The 17,534-nt window shown below is 36.5% G+C and overlaps 1 pseudogene; it reads left to right on the forward strand.

The window, feature by feature from the left end:
- Nucleotides 1-5,689: 5,689 nt before the first annotated feature.
- The window catches only part of LOC123927615, a 28,218-nt pseudogene continuing 16,373 nt past the window's right edge, over nucleotides 5,690-17,534 (forward strand).

The raw sequence follows: 17,534 nt of genomic DNA on the forward strand, positions 1-17,534 counted from the left end.
TCTAAAATAAATAAATAAATCTTAAAAAAAAAAAAAAAGACGGACTATGGTAGAGTGGACAGATAAACAAGACCCAACTATAGGCCATCTGTAAGAATTTCACTTCAAACTTGAAGATACAGTTTTGCTCTAAGTAAAAGATTAGAAAAGAAGTCCTTGATTTCTTCAATGTATTTCATTTGAAGCACTGCTTGCTGTTCTGTCAGCTGCTCAGTGCCCCCCAACTGCACAGCTCATGGATCAGTACTCTGGATGCAGCAAGAGAGAAATGGGCCTCCTTGGCAGCATCTTACACAGCTAGGAAGCCTTGTGCTCATTCACAGACTGTCACTTTCACCTATGGGAGAAATCATGTACTGAGAAGTCCTCTCCTGGCACTAGGCCATGCCACCCTATGGGAGAGAGATCGATGGTAAAGCTAAACTGACCCTCTTCAAAGCAACCAATCGTGGCTCTTTTGCTCCAATGATTTACTGGAGCTTCTTTGCTGAACTGGACTTCTACAAAGGCTCTCTTGTCCATGTGTAATTGTTGAAATTAGTGTTGTCCAGGGGGCTCCTAGACTGTGACTGAGAGGAACTGGTGCTGGTTCATGGGATGCTTCAGAGTCTATAGCAGGGCCAAGGTCTGTGCACCTATCACTGTACATATGGGTGGGTAAGACTCCTCCCAGGTCCCTTGGCTTATGGTGCTAGTTACAGAGTCAAAGACAAATGGAGCTGTACCCTAGTCCTCAGGATTATGGAGCTGTTTCTGAGTTTAGCCAGTACCACAGTTGGCAAGTCAGCCACCTGGGTGCAGGCCTGTCTTCTTAAAAAAACTCTCCCTGTTCTTGGACTGCACCAGGGTTTCACAGTCTCCTACCTGAAACCCACATATCCCACAAAGGCACTTTAGTCTGTAAATAGATGCCAACCTTTGGGGGGTGGATACTCTGGGGGATGTTTTATCCACCATCTTGCTGACATCACTCATTCCTTGTGCTACTGATGTTGGCAGGTTGGGTCTGGGGACCGAGATGGAGTCCTATGGAACCAGCCAAAATCCTTGGCTTTGTGTAGGTGGAAAGTCAACCATGAGCCCACAGGAGGTGAAAGCAGAGTTTACTGAAGATAAAAAGAGCAGATAAAATGGGACACGAGAAAAGAAAGGAACTTGAGTCTTGTCTTTGAGGTCTGGGTTTTTTTTTTTTTTTTTTTTTACTGAGGACAATGGTCTGTTGTATGTATCTTCTCAAGCATCCATGAACTGGTTGGAACCAAGATGAGAGCCCAGGTGTTGTTATTCCTTGGAGTCAGGAGGCCTTGGCATTGAGATGTCTAACAGCAGTCTCAAATACACGTATGATCGTTTCATCAGGTCATTCTCACTTGGTCTTTCCTTAGATGTTATCTATTCTCGAGAAATCTTTAATTTCTCCTCCCTTACAAGGAGGACATATGCTATTTGCATTACAATGTATGTGTAAAGTGGGGTGAAGGTACAAGGCCTAGCAGGAAGAGAAGCAGGAAAAGGAACAAAGGAGTACTTCCCAGTTTTCCTTTCTCACTAATTTTGTTTTTATTTCTTAATATTTTCTGCTCTTTCTGTTTGGAGTTTCTTTTTATTTGGCTTGATTTTCTTTGAAACATACCATTTTTCTCATAATTCCATATACTTTCATGTTTTATTTTTTATTTAGGCAGAATGTTTTGGCTTTTTTTCTTCTAGTTAACTTAACTAGAAGTTTTTTTTTTTTTGACAACTATATGTTTAGTTTCCAAATGTCCATTTAAAAAACCATCTTCATGCAGGTATGAATTATATTCAATAAAATTCACACATATTGGTGTGTAGGCCAGTGATTTGACAAATGCATACCTCTGTGTAACCACAAACCCAGTCCAGCTAGATACAGTTTTCATCTTCTGAATCAGTTCTGTTCTTCTCTTGCCATGCAGTCTCCCCTAGTCACACCACGCCAGGTAACTGACATTCTTTTTGTTATTATAGATTAGAGTTTCCTTTCCACAGTTGCATGTCAATGGCTTTATAGAAATGGGTTCTCAAATCTGGCTGCTTTATTTTCCCATAATGTCTGTGACGTTCTTCTCTGTTGTTTCTTGCATCAGTAGCTCATTCCTTTCCATCATGGACTTCTGTAGCATTATATGGATATAAAATTTGTTTATTCATTCCAATAAGATGGACTTTTGGAGGATTTCCAGGTTTTGGCATTATGATTGAGCTATTTGTGAATATTTCAATTCAAGTCTTTGAATGACCATATATTTACCTAAGTGGTAAACACCTAAAAGGAAAATTGCTGGGTTATGTGCATGATTAAAAATCTGTAAGAAGCTGCCATGCTGAATTTCAAGTTAACTAGCCTTTTACATTCCCACCAGCAATGTATGAAAATTCCATTTGATTCTCATCTTTATTAACAAGATGGTCAGGTCTTAAATTTTAACCACTATGATGTACATAGTGCGGTATATCATTTTGCTTTAATTTTATTTTGTTGGTTGACTAATGATGGTCAACACCTTTTCATGTACTTAATGGGCATTGCTATATCTCCTTTTGTGAAACTTAATTTTTTCCCCAAATTTAATTAAGTAGTTCATCCTATAATTAAGTTGTAATAGACACTTTGATATTTGGGAAACGATTCCTTTATCAAGTATGTGATTGGCAAATATTTTCTCACATTTTGTGTCATATCTTTTGAGTTTCTGACTGTTTATTTCCAGGAACATATGCCTTAACTTTTGATGAAATCCAAATTGACCATTTTTTAAAATTATTTATTTTGTGTTCTACATAGGATATTTTTTCCAACTTAAAGTTGCAAAGATTTGTCATGCCTTTTTTTTTTTTTCCTGGAAAGTTTACATATGTGTTTTTACATTCATGTCTATGATTGATTTCCAGGTATTTTGTGTATGGAATAGGGTTCATCTCTTTTTCTCATAGGGATTTTCAGTTGTTTATTGCAATTTGTTGGGAATGGTATCCTTTTACTCACTGGGTAACCTGTCATATTTATCAGAAACCCACTGAATATAGGTGTGTATATGTTTTTGTCTATTTCTGGACTTTTAATTCTTTCCCACTAATTTATTTGCTTATCCTTACATCATTATGCTCTGCATAATGTCCTCCCATTTGTTCTTAATTGTGGATGGTAAAAAAATGGCCTCCCCCAAAGATGTCCATGTCTAATCCCTGGTTCCTGTGATTATGGTATCTTACAAGGAGAAAGGAAATTTTCAGATATTATTAATGATAAAAGCCTTGACATGGAGAGGTTATTCTTGATTTTCTAAATGAGCTCAGGGTGATACCACATGGAAAGGGGCGTGGGATGGAGAGAGACAGAGAAAGAGACAGAGAAAGAGACAGATGGACAGACAGATGGACCGCGGTATACATGAGGTTAAAGAAGGATCAGAGAGAGACAGTTGCTGGCTTTGAAGATGGAGAAAGACACCATGAACCAAGAAATGTAAAAAGCCTCTAGAAGCCAGAAAAAAACTAGAAAACAGATTCTTCCTCAAGAAAGGAACACAACCCTCTAACACCTTAATTTAGTCCAGTGGTGTATCTGTCAGATTCTGAACTGACAAAATTTTGAGAAATAAATTAGTATTGCTTCAGCCTGTAAGTATGTGAATTTTCTTTTTGTAGCTGCAGTAGAAAATTCATACATTATTTTTTAATGTGTTTTGGCTTTTCTAGCTGTTTTCCATTTTCTTTGAGTTTTAGTATTAATTTCTACAGGAAGCCTACTAGGATTTTCACTGGGATTCAGTGATTCTGCATATCACTTGGTTTAGCTCTCCATTTATCTAGGCCTCCTTTAATTTTTCTCAGGGAAGTTATATAATTTTCAGACTATAGGTCATGTACAGGTTTTGTTAAATCTTTCCTTTTGTGGCACAGGTCTTTTTCTTTTAATATTCTTACAAATGATATTTTAAGTTTTGATTTTCCACTTCCCATTACTGTTGTATGGAAATACAATGTCATTTAATGTGTTGTCATTTTATCATGATCTTGCTTAATTTACTATTATTTTGGTACTATTTTTGTAGGTTCTATTGGTTATTACATCAATTATAGAGTATCTGATGATTACAAAGATTAACAGGACTCCACAGCATAGATTTACATCAGGCTTTGTAAAGGTTAAGGACACAGCCCAACAGGAGAAAGAAACAAAGACTGCTCTAGGGAAGGCTGAACCCTTACTAGCACAGCCATCCAGGCTCATGTCTCAGGATGTTCTTCAGCTGTTGGTTCAAAACCACCAAGATATAGACAAAGTATCTCAATTTCAGGCAGGCTAGTGCACAAATTTACAAAGAGGTCTCATACATCTTTATGTTTGCATAATTAAAACTAGTCTGTGCAACCAGTTAAGCCAGGTATAAACCACAAATCTGTATACTCCTCCAAAATGTAGACAAGCTTGTGCAGGGTGTCTCCAAGGGAGTTTCATACTTAAACAGCAAATTATAAATGACTAGGTACACATCCCATACAAAGGACTAGGTACACATCCTAGGCTAGGAGTTGGCACTAGAATTCTAGGCATGCCTGGAGATAACCATACAGCAGTTTCATTCCACCTATAAAATAATTGGTCCTTACACAGTTCATCTTCCTGATCCTTGGTCGAGCTTTCCTAAGTACAAATTGCTCATGAGTATTCTTTTTTTCCACACATTTTAGATAATATCTATAGAATAGAAAAAGGAAAAAGACAAGCCAATGACACACAGGTATTGCTTTCAAGAAACATTTGAGTTTTAACAAATATTCCAGCATAACCATGTTTCTGATTTTGACCACTCTCCTCCCTCCTTCCAGATCTCAAATTTGAACTTTGTGAAAGGTATTAGCAGAGTGATTTGATTTAATTGTAATATATTTTCCATTTCAAGATTTCTTATCATAGAATAGAAAATGTCAACATAATAAACACATCAATCTTTTTATTTAATTACCCATTTTCTTTGGTATATGTATTGTAACTGCTGGGATTCACAAAATGCTATTCCGGTTTCCTAGAAAAAACTATCATAAATTGTAATGGCCTGTTTTGTTACTAGCAGGCTATGAATGCGCAAGTGTAATTGAATCGAGAAAACTGTTCCTTACATAAATTTTCAGAGGATTTTAATGGCAAGAAAACGCTGTGTAGAAACATTGTCTTCACTTCTGGTAGGTATTTGAAGACAACGATTTATCACAGGTCTTTTTAGATTAATTTTATGTAGTGTTTCATTCATGAGCACATACTCATTGATCAAACTTTTTGTTCTAGGGATGGGATTTACTAAGTTAGGATGTTCATGAACTACCATTATAAATAAATCTTCAGTTCTGTTATGAATTAGAGTCTTGTGATATGCCAGTGTTCGTGAATGCCAGACTCTAGAGTGATGGCACAAGGTTTCAGCTCAATGACCAGCTGGACTTCTAATGCCATGATGGTTATGAAAGCAGACTTGGACACACCAAGGCGCCATATTCTGTGGTAACACTGGTTGGTCTGATACACCCACATGTTATGGTTAAGTACCTTTTTTCAAATATTCTTTTTTCTTTCTTTTTTTTTTAGGATAAAAAAATCTGTAATTATTGAATGACTATGTTCTGCACCTGAAACTAATATACTATTGTCAACTATACTTCAATTAAAAAAGAAAAAAAACCACTTTTTGTCTTCAACTAGCAGTTATCAGTTACCTGAAAATAAGGTTTGTAAAAAGAAAACTGAGTTAAGAAAATGCTATGTGTTCCTTCTAAGAGTATTTGAATTATCTGGAGATATTCTTAAGGCACAATAATTAAAATCAAGGTGAATGCTTCTAATTTAATGTCAGCTGGGAAGAGAAGGTATCCTGAAACCCAAAGAGAATAGACTGTCTTTAACATAGTATGTTAACATAATGTTTCCAATGGGTCTTATACATTACAGATTTGTGATTAAGGTACAATTATTATTATTATTTACTAAATGAAAGCTTTTAAATTATTTTAAACTTAGTTCTCCTTAGGAACATTGTAGTTTCCTACAACTTCCTCAGCTATTTTGCTCTTGAGTTTCTGCTTTACCCCTCCCACCTTGAGAGTTAATTTCTGCAGGTCTGGAGAGGAGCTCTTTATTTTCTGACTTTGACGAGTTTTGTGGACTATTGCATGAATCTCTTTTGTGTTTGCCAAACAGCTGTCCAGAATTAGAAAGAGAGCTTGAATGTGTGGGAAAATGAGTGGATGTAGAAAAAGAATATGGAATGGTAAGAACAGAGAGCTCAGGATTGAGCCCTGAAGCCTCCTAACATTTAGGTGTCAGACAGAAGAGGAATAGGTAGCGATGTAGGTAGAAAAAATGGAGGTTGTGAAAATTGGGAGGAAAAAAATATGAGAATGAATGTTGTCATAGAAGTGGAGAGAAGAAAGTGATTAAAGGAAGAGACTATAGGCCAGGAGCCTGTGGATCTGCCTGGATGGGCTCCCATTCTAATTCCATTACTTGCCAAGCATGTATCTGAGGGCAACATATCAAGCCTAGTTGAAGCTTTGTTGACTCCTTTTTATCTGTAACAGGCTTTAAAATGCATACTTGTTCGTCTACGGCCATACCACCTTGAACGCACCTGATCTAGTCTAAAATGCATACTTGTTCTAATATTTTAATAGGTTGCATTGGTTGTAGAATAAATAAGTAGATATATCTATCTAGAAGACTGAAAATATGAGAGATCTGGCTACTTGGAGGCCAGCAATAACTGTGACAGAAATAGTTCTGGAAGGAATACATGGTACAGAACTTAAATAGAGTTCACTGAAGGAAAATGATCAGGAAGAACTTCAGTACAGCAGGTGGTCATAACTCTTTCAGGACATTTGTGTGAATATGGTGGATAGGAAGTGCAGAATATGGCTAGAGGAAATCAGACACTAAAGGGAAGATTCTTTTTTTTTTTTTTTTTTTAAAGATGGAGGACATCAGAGCCAAGTGAATGCTCAATAGGAAAGAACAGAGACTGAATACGTGAAGTAGACATTTCCTAGTGGGGGTGGGTGCTCTGTGGAAGTACGAGGCTTTTGTGGCAACACAGCTACTTCCAACTTTGTAATAGGTAGAAGGAAGGAAAATATGTGTGAATCTCATGCTGGAAAGAAGCAGGAGCTGATGGTTTCCATTTTCCTTTCAACTATAAGACAGAGTTGCCTGAGACTGAATGGTGCATGAGTTAGGAGGAGAAAGAACACTTAGGAAAAATAAAAAAAAAAGATTTAAAATAGAGACTTCAAGAAAGGGGCACCCAGTGAGCTTATTACTGAGATGAGGAAGGCTTGCTTAGTTGTTTCTTGGTCCGGGTTAAAGTTGATTAATTCATCCTGTCAATAAACACCTGTTTATGAGCTAGAAATAGGCCAGGAGAGAATGGTGAAAACCCACAAACATGGCTCTGCCTTTTAGGAGCTTTCATTCCAATATGAAAACAAACAAACAAACAAAAATAAAACCCAATGAATTAAGCCAGATAATGAACCAGATGATAAAAACATTTTAAATATATTTTCTACATAACTGTGTTCAAAGAAACAAGAGAACCCAAGAACTTAGAAAATGGGAGGGTGGGGATGGAGGGCTCTATTTTCTATAGGACAGCGTGTGTACAAAGAAAGGTTGAAAACCCTTCAGGATAGAGATAGGGGTCTGTGCAACAGCTGAAACAGCAGAGAACTTGAGCTATTTAAAAAATCCAAAGATCAAAAAGCCTGACATCTGGATTGCCACAGGGAGAGAGATGTCAGTTACATTGGAAGCTTAGGCAGGAAATGGATCATAAATAGCTTGGATTTTCTTCCAAGTAAAAGTGGAGGCTTTTAAGATGATCATTAATTTCTTTTCTGGGTCTAGAAGCTGATCCAAGTTTTATGAAATCAGAAGGTTACACAGAGTTGAGGTCTCCCTTTAGAAAAGAATTCAAAATCATGAATATGTAATTGCTGTGATCTTAACAATGTCACAAGTCAGAAGAATGGGACAGCAGTAAAAACTGGTATGGCCAATAAGGCTTTTACTGCAAATTTTATAAAACTTAAGACCTTGTGAACCCATTGGTAAGAAGTCACCATCATGGTAAGGCCTCCCAAGTTGATTGAACAAATGGCAGTTTAGTGTTCTTTTCAAATAACTTCCTTCTACCATGTAGCAGAAAATTGCACAAAGATGGGTTGATATCTGAGTTTATGGTCCTGGGCGTTGTCTCCTTTGCAGAGAGGTTTCCAAAGAATTATTGTTGGGGCGCCTGGGTGGCTCAGTTGGTTAAGCATCTGATTTCAGCTCAGGTCATGGTCTCAGGGTCGTGGAATGGAGCCCTGTATTGAGCTCCATACTCAGTGGGGAGTCTGCTTGTCTCTCTCCCTCCCTTCCCCCTGCCTTCTTCATGCTCTTTCTCTCTCAAATAAATAGAATCTTTAAAAAAATAAGAATTATTATTATTATAAACCACTTAAGTCAAATAGTGTTTCTAACAATCTTAAGTAAATGTACACTTAAAAAAAATTTGTACTGGCATTTCCAGTATCAGTGTCTGGATTTGTGATTTTGACTTTTGATAAAGATAAATATCTTTAATTCAGGGTATGCCCATTCAAACTCTTCTTTATATTATATTTTAAAAGTCAGTATCTCTATATTACAGTTGGAAAATAACCAACAGCCAAGATTTTAAAATTATTATTATTACTATTGTTTTTTGGTGTTGTTAAGGCAGCATTTTTCACAATGTGATGAGACAAACACAAAGTATATAAACAAATATACAAATAAAAGAATCTCTATTTAGAAGATTGAAATAGAAGTTTAGGAGAGAATCCCTGTAGTTCTCATCAAGTATGACCTTCTCAGCCAGCTATAAAACTCAACATTAAAGCAAAAAAGCAAATTTGCACAGTTATTTTTTGTGGCATTACATTTTTAAAAATTATTTTTATTAACATATAATGTATTATTTGTCCCAGGAGTACAGGTCTGTGAATTGTTAGGCTTACACAGTTCACAGAACTCACCATATCACATACCCTCCCCAATGTCCATAACCCAACCACACTCTCCAAACCCCTCCTCCACCCAGCAACCCTCAGTTTATTTTGTGAGATTAAGAGTTTCTTATGGTTTGTCTCCCTCCTGATCCCATCTTGTTTCATTTTTTCCCTTCCCTATCCCCAAATCCCCTCTCTGCCTCTCAAATTCCTCATATCAGGAAGATCATAAGATATTTGTCTTTCTCTGACTGACTTATTTTGCTTAACATAATACCCTCTAGTTCCATCCACATTGTTGCAAATGGCAAGAGTTCATTTCTTTTGATGGCTGCATAGTATTCCACTGTATATATAAATACCACATATTCTTTATTCTTTTGTCTGTTGATGGACATTTAGGCTCTTTCCATACATTGGCTATCGTGGACATTTCTGTAATAAACATTGGGGTGAATGTGCCCCTTCAGATCACTACATTTCTATCTTTAGGATAAATACCCAGTAGTGTGATGGCTGGGTCATAGGGTAGCTCTATTTTCAACTTTTTAAGGAACTTCTGTGCTGTTTTCCAGCTGGCTGCACAAGCTTGCTTTCCCACAAACACTGTGGGAGGGTTCCCCTTTCTCTGCATCCTCGCCAACATCTGTAATTTCCTGACTTGTTAATTTTAGCCATTCTGACTGGTGTGAGGCGGTATCTCATTGTGGTTTTGATTTGTATTGCCCTAAGTGATGGTGCCGATTGATGGTGGAGCACTTTTTCATGTGTTTGTTGGCCATTTGGATGTCTTCTTTGCAGAAATGTCTGTTCATGTCCTCTGCCCACTTCTTGATTGGATAATTTATTCTTTGGGTGTTGAGTTTGATAAGTTCTTTATAGATTTTGGATACTGGTCCTTTATTTGATATGTCATTTGTGAAGATCATCTCCCATTCTCTCAGTTGTCTTTTGGTTTTGTTAACTGTTTCCTTTGCTGTGCAAAAGCTTTTGATCTTGATGAAATCCCAATAGTTCATTTTTGCCCTTGCTTCCCTTGCCTTTGGCGATGTTCCTAGGAAGATGTTGCTGCGGCTGAGGTCGAAGAGGTTGCTGCCTGTGTTCTCCTCAAGGATTATGATGGATTCCTATCTCACACTGAAGTCTTTCATCCATTTTGAGTCTATATTTGTGTGTGGTATAAGGAAATGGTCCAGTTTCATTCTTCTGCATATGGCTATCCAATTTTCCCAACACCATTTGTTGAAGAAACTTGTCTTTTTTCCATTGGACATTCTTTCCTGCTTTGTCAAAGATTAGTTGACCATAGAGTTGAGGGTCTATTTCTGGGCTCTCTAGTCTGTTCCATAGATCTGTGTGTCTGTTTTTGTGCCAGTACCATACCGTCTTGATGATGACAGCTTTGTAATAGAGCTTGAAGTCTGGAATTGTGATGCCACCAACTTTGGCTTTCTTTTTCAACATTCCTCTGGCTATTTGGGGTCTTTTCTGGCTATTTGTTCCATCTCTGAAAAAAATTGATGATATTTTTTTATAGGGATTGCATTAAATGTGTAGATTGTTTAAGGTAGCATAGACATTTTCACAATATTTGTTCTTCCAGTCCATGAGCGTGGCATGTTTTTCCATTTCTTTGTGTCTTTCTCAATTTCTTTCATGAGTACTTTATAGTTTTCTGAGTATAGATACTTTGCCTTTTTTTACTTGAATTTCACTGAATTCCTGTATGAGTTTTGGCAGTTTTGGAGTGGACTCTTTTGGGCTTTCCACATAAAGTGTCATATAATCTGCAAAGAATGAGAGTTTGACTTCTTTTTTGATGATTCGGATGCCTTTAATTTCTTTTTGTTGTCTGATTGCTAAGCAGAAAAGACTGATTGCGTAGTGGAAAAGCTCTCAGTTTTTCTCCATTGAGAATGATATTTGCTATGGGTTTTTCATAGATGGCTTTGATAATATTGAGGTATGTGCCCTCTATCTCTACACTTTGAAGAGTTTTGATCAGGAAAGAATCTATACTTTGTCAAATGCTTTTTCAGCATCTATTGAGTATCATATGGTTCTTGTTCTTTCTTTTATGAATGTATTGTATCCATTGGTTGATTTGTGGATGTTGAACCAAACTTGCAGCCCAGGAATCAGTCCCACTTGGTCGTGGTGTATGATCCTTTTAATGTACTTTTGGATCCTACTGGCTAGTATTTTGGTGAGAATTTTCACATCTGTGTTCATCAAGGATATTGATCAATTCTGTTTTTTGATGGGGTCTGTGTCTGGTGTGGGGATCAAAGTAATGCTGGCCTCATAAAATGAGTTTGGAATTTTCCTTCCATTTCTATTTTTTGGAACAGTTTCAGGAAAATAGGTATTAATTCTTCTTTAAATGTTTGGTAGAATTCCCCTGGGAAGCCATCTGGCCCTGGGCTCTTGCTTGTTAGGAGATTTTTGATGACTGCTTCAATTTCCTTACTTTTTAATGTGTCTGTTCAGGTTTTCTATTTCTTTCTGATTCTATTTTAGTAGTTTATACGTCTCTAGAAATGCATCCATTTGTTCCAGATTGCCTAACTTGTTTGCATATAGTTGCTCATAATATGTTCTTATAATTGTTTGTATTTCTTTGGTGTTAGTTGTGATTTCTTCTCTTTCATTCATGATTTTATTAATTTGGGTCCTTTCTCTTTTCTTTTTGATAAGTCTGGCCATGGGTTTATCAATCTTATTAATTCTTTCAAAGAACCAGCTCCTAGTTTCATTGATTTGTTCTACTGTTCTTTTGGTTTCTATTTCATTGATTTCTGCTCTGATCTTTATGATTTCTCTTCGCCTGTTGGGTTTAGGGTTTCTTGTTCTTTCTCCAGCTCCTTTAGGCATAGGGTTAGGTTGCATGCTTGAGACCTTTCTTGTTTTTGAGAAAGGCTTGTATCGCTGTATACTTTCCTCTCAGGACTGCTTTTGCTGTGTCTCACATATTTCAAATAGTTCTGTACTCATTGTTATTTGTTTCCATGAATTTTTTCAGTTCTTCTTTAATTTCCTGGTTGACCCATTCATTCTTTAGTAGGATACTCTTCAGCTGCCATGTATTTGAGTTCTTCCCAACTTTCCTCTTGTGATTGAGTTCTAGCTTCAGAGCACTGTGGTCTGAAAATGTGCAGGGAATGATCCCAATCTTTGGTACTGGTTGAGACCAGATTTGTGACCCAGGATGTGATCTATCCTGGAAAATGTTCTATGTGCACTAGAGAGGAATGTGTATTTTGTTGCTTTGGGATGGAATGTTCTGAATATATCTGTAATGTCCATCTGGTCCAGCGTGTCATTTAAAGCCTTTATTTCCTTGTTGATCTTTTGCTTGGATGATCTGTCCATTTCAGTGAGGGAGGTGTTAAAGTCCCTTACTCTTATGGTATTATTGTCAACGTGTTTCTTTGATTTTGTTATTAATTGGTTTATATAGTTTGCTGCTCCCATGTTAGGGGCATAGATATTTAAAATTGTTAGATATTCTTATTGGACAGAACTTTTGGGTATGATATAGTGTCCTTTCTCATCTATTATTATAGTCTTTGACTTAAAATCTAATTGATCTGATATAAATATTGCCACCCCAGCTTTCTTTTGATGTCGATTAGCATGGTAAATTGTTTTGCATCCCCCTCACTTTAAATCTGCAGGTGTCTTTGTGTCTAAAATGAGTTTCTTGTAGATAGCATATTGATGGGTTTTGTTTTTTTATCCATTCTGATACCCTGTGTCTTTTGATTGGGAGCATTTAACGCATTTACCTTCAGGGTAACTATCGAAATATATGAATTTAGTGCCGTTGTATTGCCTCTAAGGGACTGTTACTGTCTATTGTCTCTGTTCCTTTCTGGTCTACTACTCTTAGGCTCTCTCTTTTCTTAGAGGACACCATTCAACATGTGCTGTAGGGCTGGTTTGGTGTTTGCAAATATTTTTAGTTTTAGTTCTCTCCTTCTGTTTTCAATAACAGCCTAGGTGGATATAGTATTCTTGGCTGCATATTTTTCTCATTTAGTGCTCTGAATATATCATGCCAGTCCTTTCTGGCCTACCAAGTCTCTGTGGATAGGTCTGCTGCGAATCTAATATTTCTACCATTGTAGGTTATAGACCTCTTGTCCCAAGCTGCTTTCAGGATTTTCTCTTTGTCACTGAGACTTGTAAGTTTTACTATTAGATGACAGCATGTGGACCTTTTTTTGTTGATTTTGAGGGGGGGTTCTCTGTGCCTCCTGGATCTTGATGCTTGTTCCTTTTGCCAAGTTAGGGAAATTCTCTGCTATAATTTGCTCCAATATACCTTCTGCCTCTCTCTGTCTTTCTTCTTCTGGGATCCCAATTATTCTAATATTCTTTTGTCTTGTGGTATCACTTATCTCTTGATTTCTCCCCTTGAGGTCCAGTAATTGTTTGTCTCTCTTTTGCTCAGTTTCTTTATTCTCTGTCATTTGGTCTTCTATATCACTAATTCTCTCTTCTGCCTCATTTATCCTAGCAGTAAGAGCCTCCATTTTTTATTGCACCTCACTAATAGCTTTTTTGATTTTAGCTTGGTAAGATTTTAGTTCTTTTATTTCTACAGAAAGGGATTTTATTTCTCCAGACAGCATTTCTCTAATATCTTCCATGCCTTTTTTCGAGCCCAGCTAGTACTTTGGGAATCGTCATTCTGAGCTCTATATCTGACATATTACCAATGTCTGTATTGATTAGGTCCCTAGCCTTTGGTACTGTCTCTTATTATTTTTTTTGTGGTGAGTTTTTCCGCCTTGTCATTTTGTCCAGATAAGAATATATGAATGAGAGAATAAAATATTAAAAGGGTAGCAAAGACCCGAGAAAAATGTACGCTAACCAAGTCAGAAGAGACCTCAAATTGGGGGACATGAAAGAGGGTTAAAAATATATATACGTATGTGTGTATGTATATATATGTATTTGACTGGCGAATAGAACAGAGCCACCCACTCGATTTTGGGTGTATTTTGATCTCTTAGAAGAAACTACCTCCCAAAATTTTAAAGAAAGAAAAACTTATATATATACAAAAATAAGGGTAAACATGATGAAGGCATGGTATATGACTGTAAAGATTAAAATTAAAAAAAAAATCTAAAAAAGGAATTGATAAGATAAGTTGGTTGGAAAAAGAAAGAAAGAAAAAAAAAAGTGGAGAGAATGTGCTCAGGCTGGAGACTAGAACAAAGCCCTGTTCTAGAATTAAGGCATATTTTGACCTATTAGAAGAAATTGTATCCCAAAAATTTTTTTGGGGAAAAAACCCTATATATATAAAAAAATAAGGTTAAATACAATGAAGTATAAAATATGACTATAAAAATGAAGGTTTAAAAAGATTTTTAAAAGAAAGGTATTGTTAAGATAAACCAGTTAAAAATGTTAAAAAAGGAAAGAAGAAAATTTTAAAAATATAGAATAAGAAAAAAATAAAATTAAAAAAATTTAATTTAACTTTGCAAGACTAAAGGATCATAGGGAGAAAGCCATGAATTTCATGCATTGCTTTCCCCTAGCTCTGAAGTTCTCCTAGCTCCACTGTTCTCCTTGATCGGTGATCTTGGTCTTGGCTGGATATTCTTGCTAATCTTCTGGGGGAGGGGCCTGTTGCAGTGAGTCTCAGATGTTTTTGCCTGAGGCGGAATTGCACTGCCCTTGCCAGGGACCAGGCAAAGTAATCTGCTCGGGTTCATTCTCAGAACTTTTGTTCCCTGAACACTTTCCATAGAGCTCTGGAGGACGGGAATGAAAATGGCAGCCTCCAGTCTCCTTCCCAAAGGAGCCAAGAGCTCAGGGCCCCACTCCTCAGTGCACCCTCAGAGAAAAGCAGTCAGTCCCTCCTGTCTTCCTGGTCTCCGGCCGCACTTCATGCTCACATGGCCTGTGACCAAGCATTTCTGTCTCTGGCGCACAGCCCCGTTTGGAGTCTCCAAACCCAGCAGATTCCTGGTGCACTGCTCCTCCAGAAGAGAAAGGTGAGTCTCCCCAGATTTGCCACTTGTGGGGTCCCTGCTTGAAGAGCAGTAGCCTGTGTTGCAGATCATGGTTTATGGTAACTCCGAGCTGAGAGCTCACTCCTTGGCTCTATCTCTATGGTTGGCTTCTCCACTCTGATAACTTCAAGCTCACCCACACTCAGACACCCCTGAAGGACCTGAGACCACACTGTCCCTCTGAGGGCTCCACCTGCATTTAGCCTCTGGAATAATGTCCCTTAGTGGAGCAGGCTTCTGAAGTTCTGATTTTGTGCTCTGTTGCTCCACCACTTGCTGGGAGCCAGCCCCTCCCCCTGTGGTCTATCTTCCCATGGTCTATCTTCAGATTGACTTCTCTGTAAGTTCTACCTTTCAGAAAGTGGTCAATTTTCTATTCCTAGAATTGCTGCTCTTCTCTTTGATCTCCTGTTGGGTCTGTAGGTGTTTGTAATGGTTTGATAACTATCTAGCTGAACTCCTGTGACCTGATGTCATCTCAGTCTGCTACTTCTCTGACATCTTGCCTTCAACCTTGTGGCATTACTTTTAAAAATAGTTGTCTTAGTTTTATGATTTATGAATAAATACTTGACTTTAGATAGTATAAATATTCTTTTTAGTATGACTTTAATTTTTAAATTTCAGTTTTCAGTTTTATAAATTAGTTAGCAAGATAGGAGGATTCCTAATAAGAAAAAATGCAGTTTTTGATAATACTTAGCAATGTCACAAATATCACACATTTTAAGGAATAATTTTACACCTTCCTAATTTGAATCAGAACAATTAAAAATTTATTAACAGTTACTATAATTATAGCTGTAATAAGAATAGGTAGTTGCATATTGCATAAATATTCAGGACACCTAGAATATGACTATGTGGTCTTGAACATGTGTCCTCATTTCGTTTTGTGTTTCAGTTTGATTTCTTCACTTTTAAAGTATCAATTAAGATTTTTAAATGTTCCTCTAACTAAAATACTTAAGAAATGTTTCTCTTTAGAGTTCTAGATCCCCAGTTATGTTAAACAAAAATACCAATTTTTATTTAAGTGTGAAATTTAAAAATTGTATCATGAGTTTTTATAATGTGAGACACTGCTTTTCTACTTTGAAGGTCTAAAAAAAATATAACATTAGATTTTATAAATGCCAGTGATAAAGATCTGATTCAGTATAGGCAAACTGACTGCACAAATAAATTTTAGGACACGTCTATTGCTGCTCAACCCCTTAATATTCCTCAGAGTCCTGTATGGATTTAGAGGGCATGTAAAATCTAATATATAACAGTTTTCAAAGAAGAGAATTTATCAGAAGCACCTATGTATATGTTATACCTTGTCTCTCCCCTATTATTATGTGACACATGTGAAATTTACTTTGGCAATGATTAATTATATATTCTTATTAAATTCTTTCATCTTTTTTTTAATAGAAAGAGAATGTGAGATTCCTCTAATAGAAAAATACTTAATTGTTGAGCCCAGAAAAGAAAAATATAAAGTTGGAGACACATTGAAATTCTCCTGCAGGCAAAGATTCACAGAGTTGGACCAGATTCGGTTCAGTGTTACCACTTTGGATGGTCCCCTAATTTTCTAACATGTAAAGGTGAATATTTATCCTACACTTGCTGAAATTAGAATTAGAAATTAATTTCCAATTGTTTATTGAAATATGTAGTAGAAGTATCCAGAGATACTTACAGGGTGCCTGACACCGAAGGGACTTTGTTACTTTTCTTTTTGCCTACAATTCTGCCATTAATGTTGGACTTTTTTTTTCTTTTTTTTTTTTTTTAGTATTGGATATTTTTAATATCATTGGCTTTAACTCATTCCATTGATTGTGTCTAAACAATAATAAGAAAGTTTTGGTCAGGCCCATCACATGTATGGCTTAATCAAATCTAAAATATGTTGATCAAGTGCTTGTCTCTTGTCTCAAATTATGGTACTTAAAAAAATTTTTTTTATAAAATGTTTCATGCAATATGACTAATACACTTGTACAGCCACATTTACTAATTGGTTGGATACATTTTTAGAATATTTAGGTCATTGAACATATTTTTTTCCTACTCTTTCCTATTTGTCTGAACTATACTTTCAAAACTAAATTCAGGGCTTTCCCGAGGTTTGTAATCTACCCTTGAAATTTCTTATGTTTATAGGATTGTAAGGTAGTCAGAAAATATTTTCTGTGTCTTTGGTTTTTTTATGTGTCATATCTAAGACATTTTGCTAATCTTTGCTCACAAAGATTTTCTCCTATGTTTTCTAAAGGTTTTGGTTTTATATTTAGATCTCTGCTCTACTTTTAGTTAATGTTTGTGTATGAGATACGATAGAATCAAAGCTCTGATTTTATTTGTGTGTGGGTATCCAATTGTTATTCTATATCAATATGTAGAAAAAAATGATCATTTTCCCCTGAATTACCTTTTGCAGCTATGTCA

Source organism: Meles meles, chromosome 17, assembly GCF_922984935.1.
Source record: "Meles meles chromosome 17, mMelMel3.1 paternal haplotype, whole genome shotgun sequence".
Classification (NCBI taxonomy): Eukaryota; Metazoa; Chordata; class Mammalia; order Carnivora; family Mustelidae; genus Meles; species Meles meles.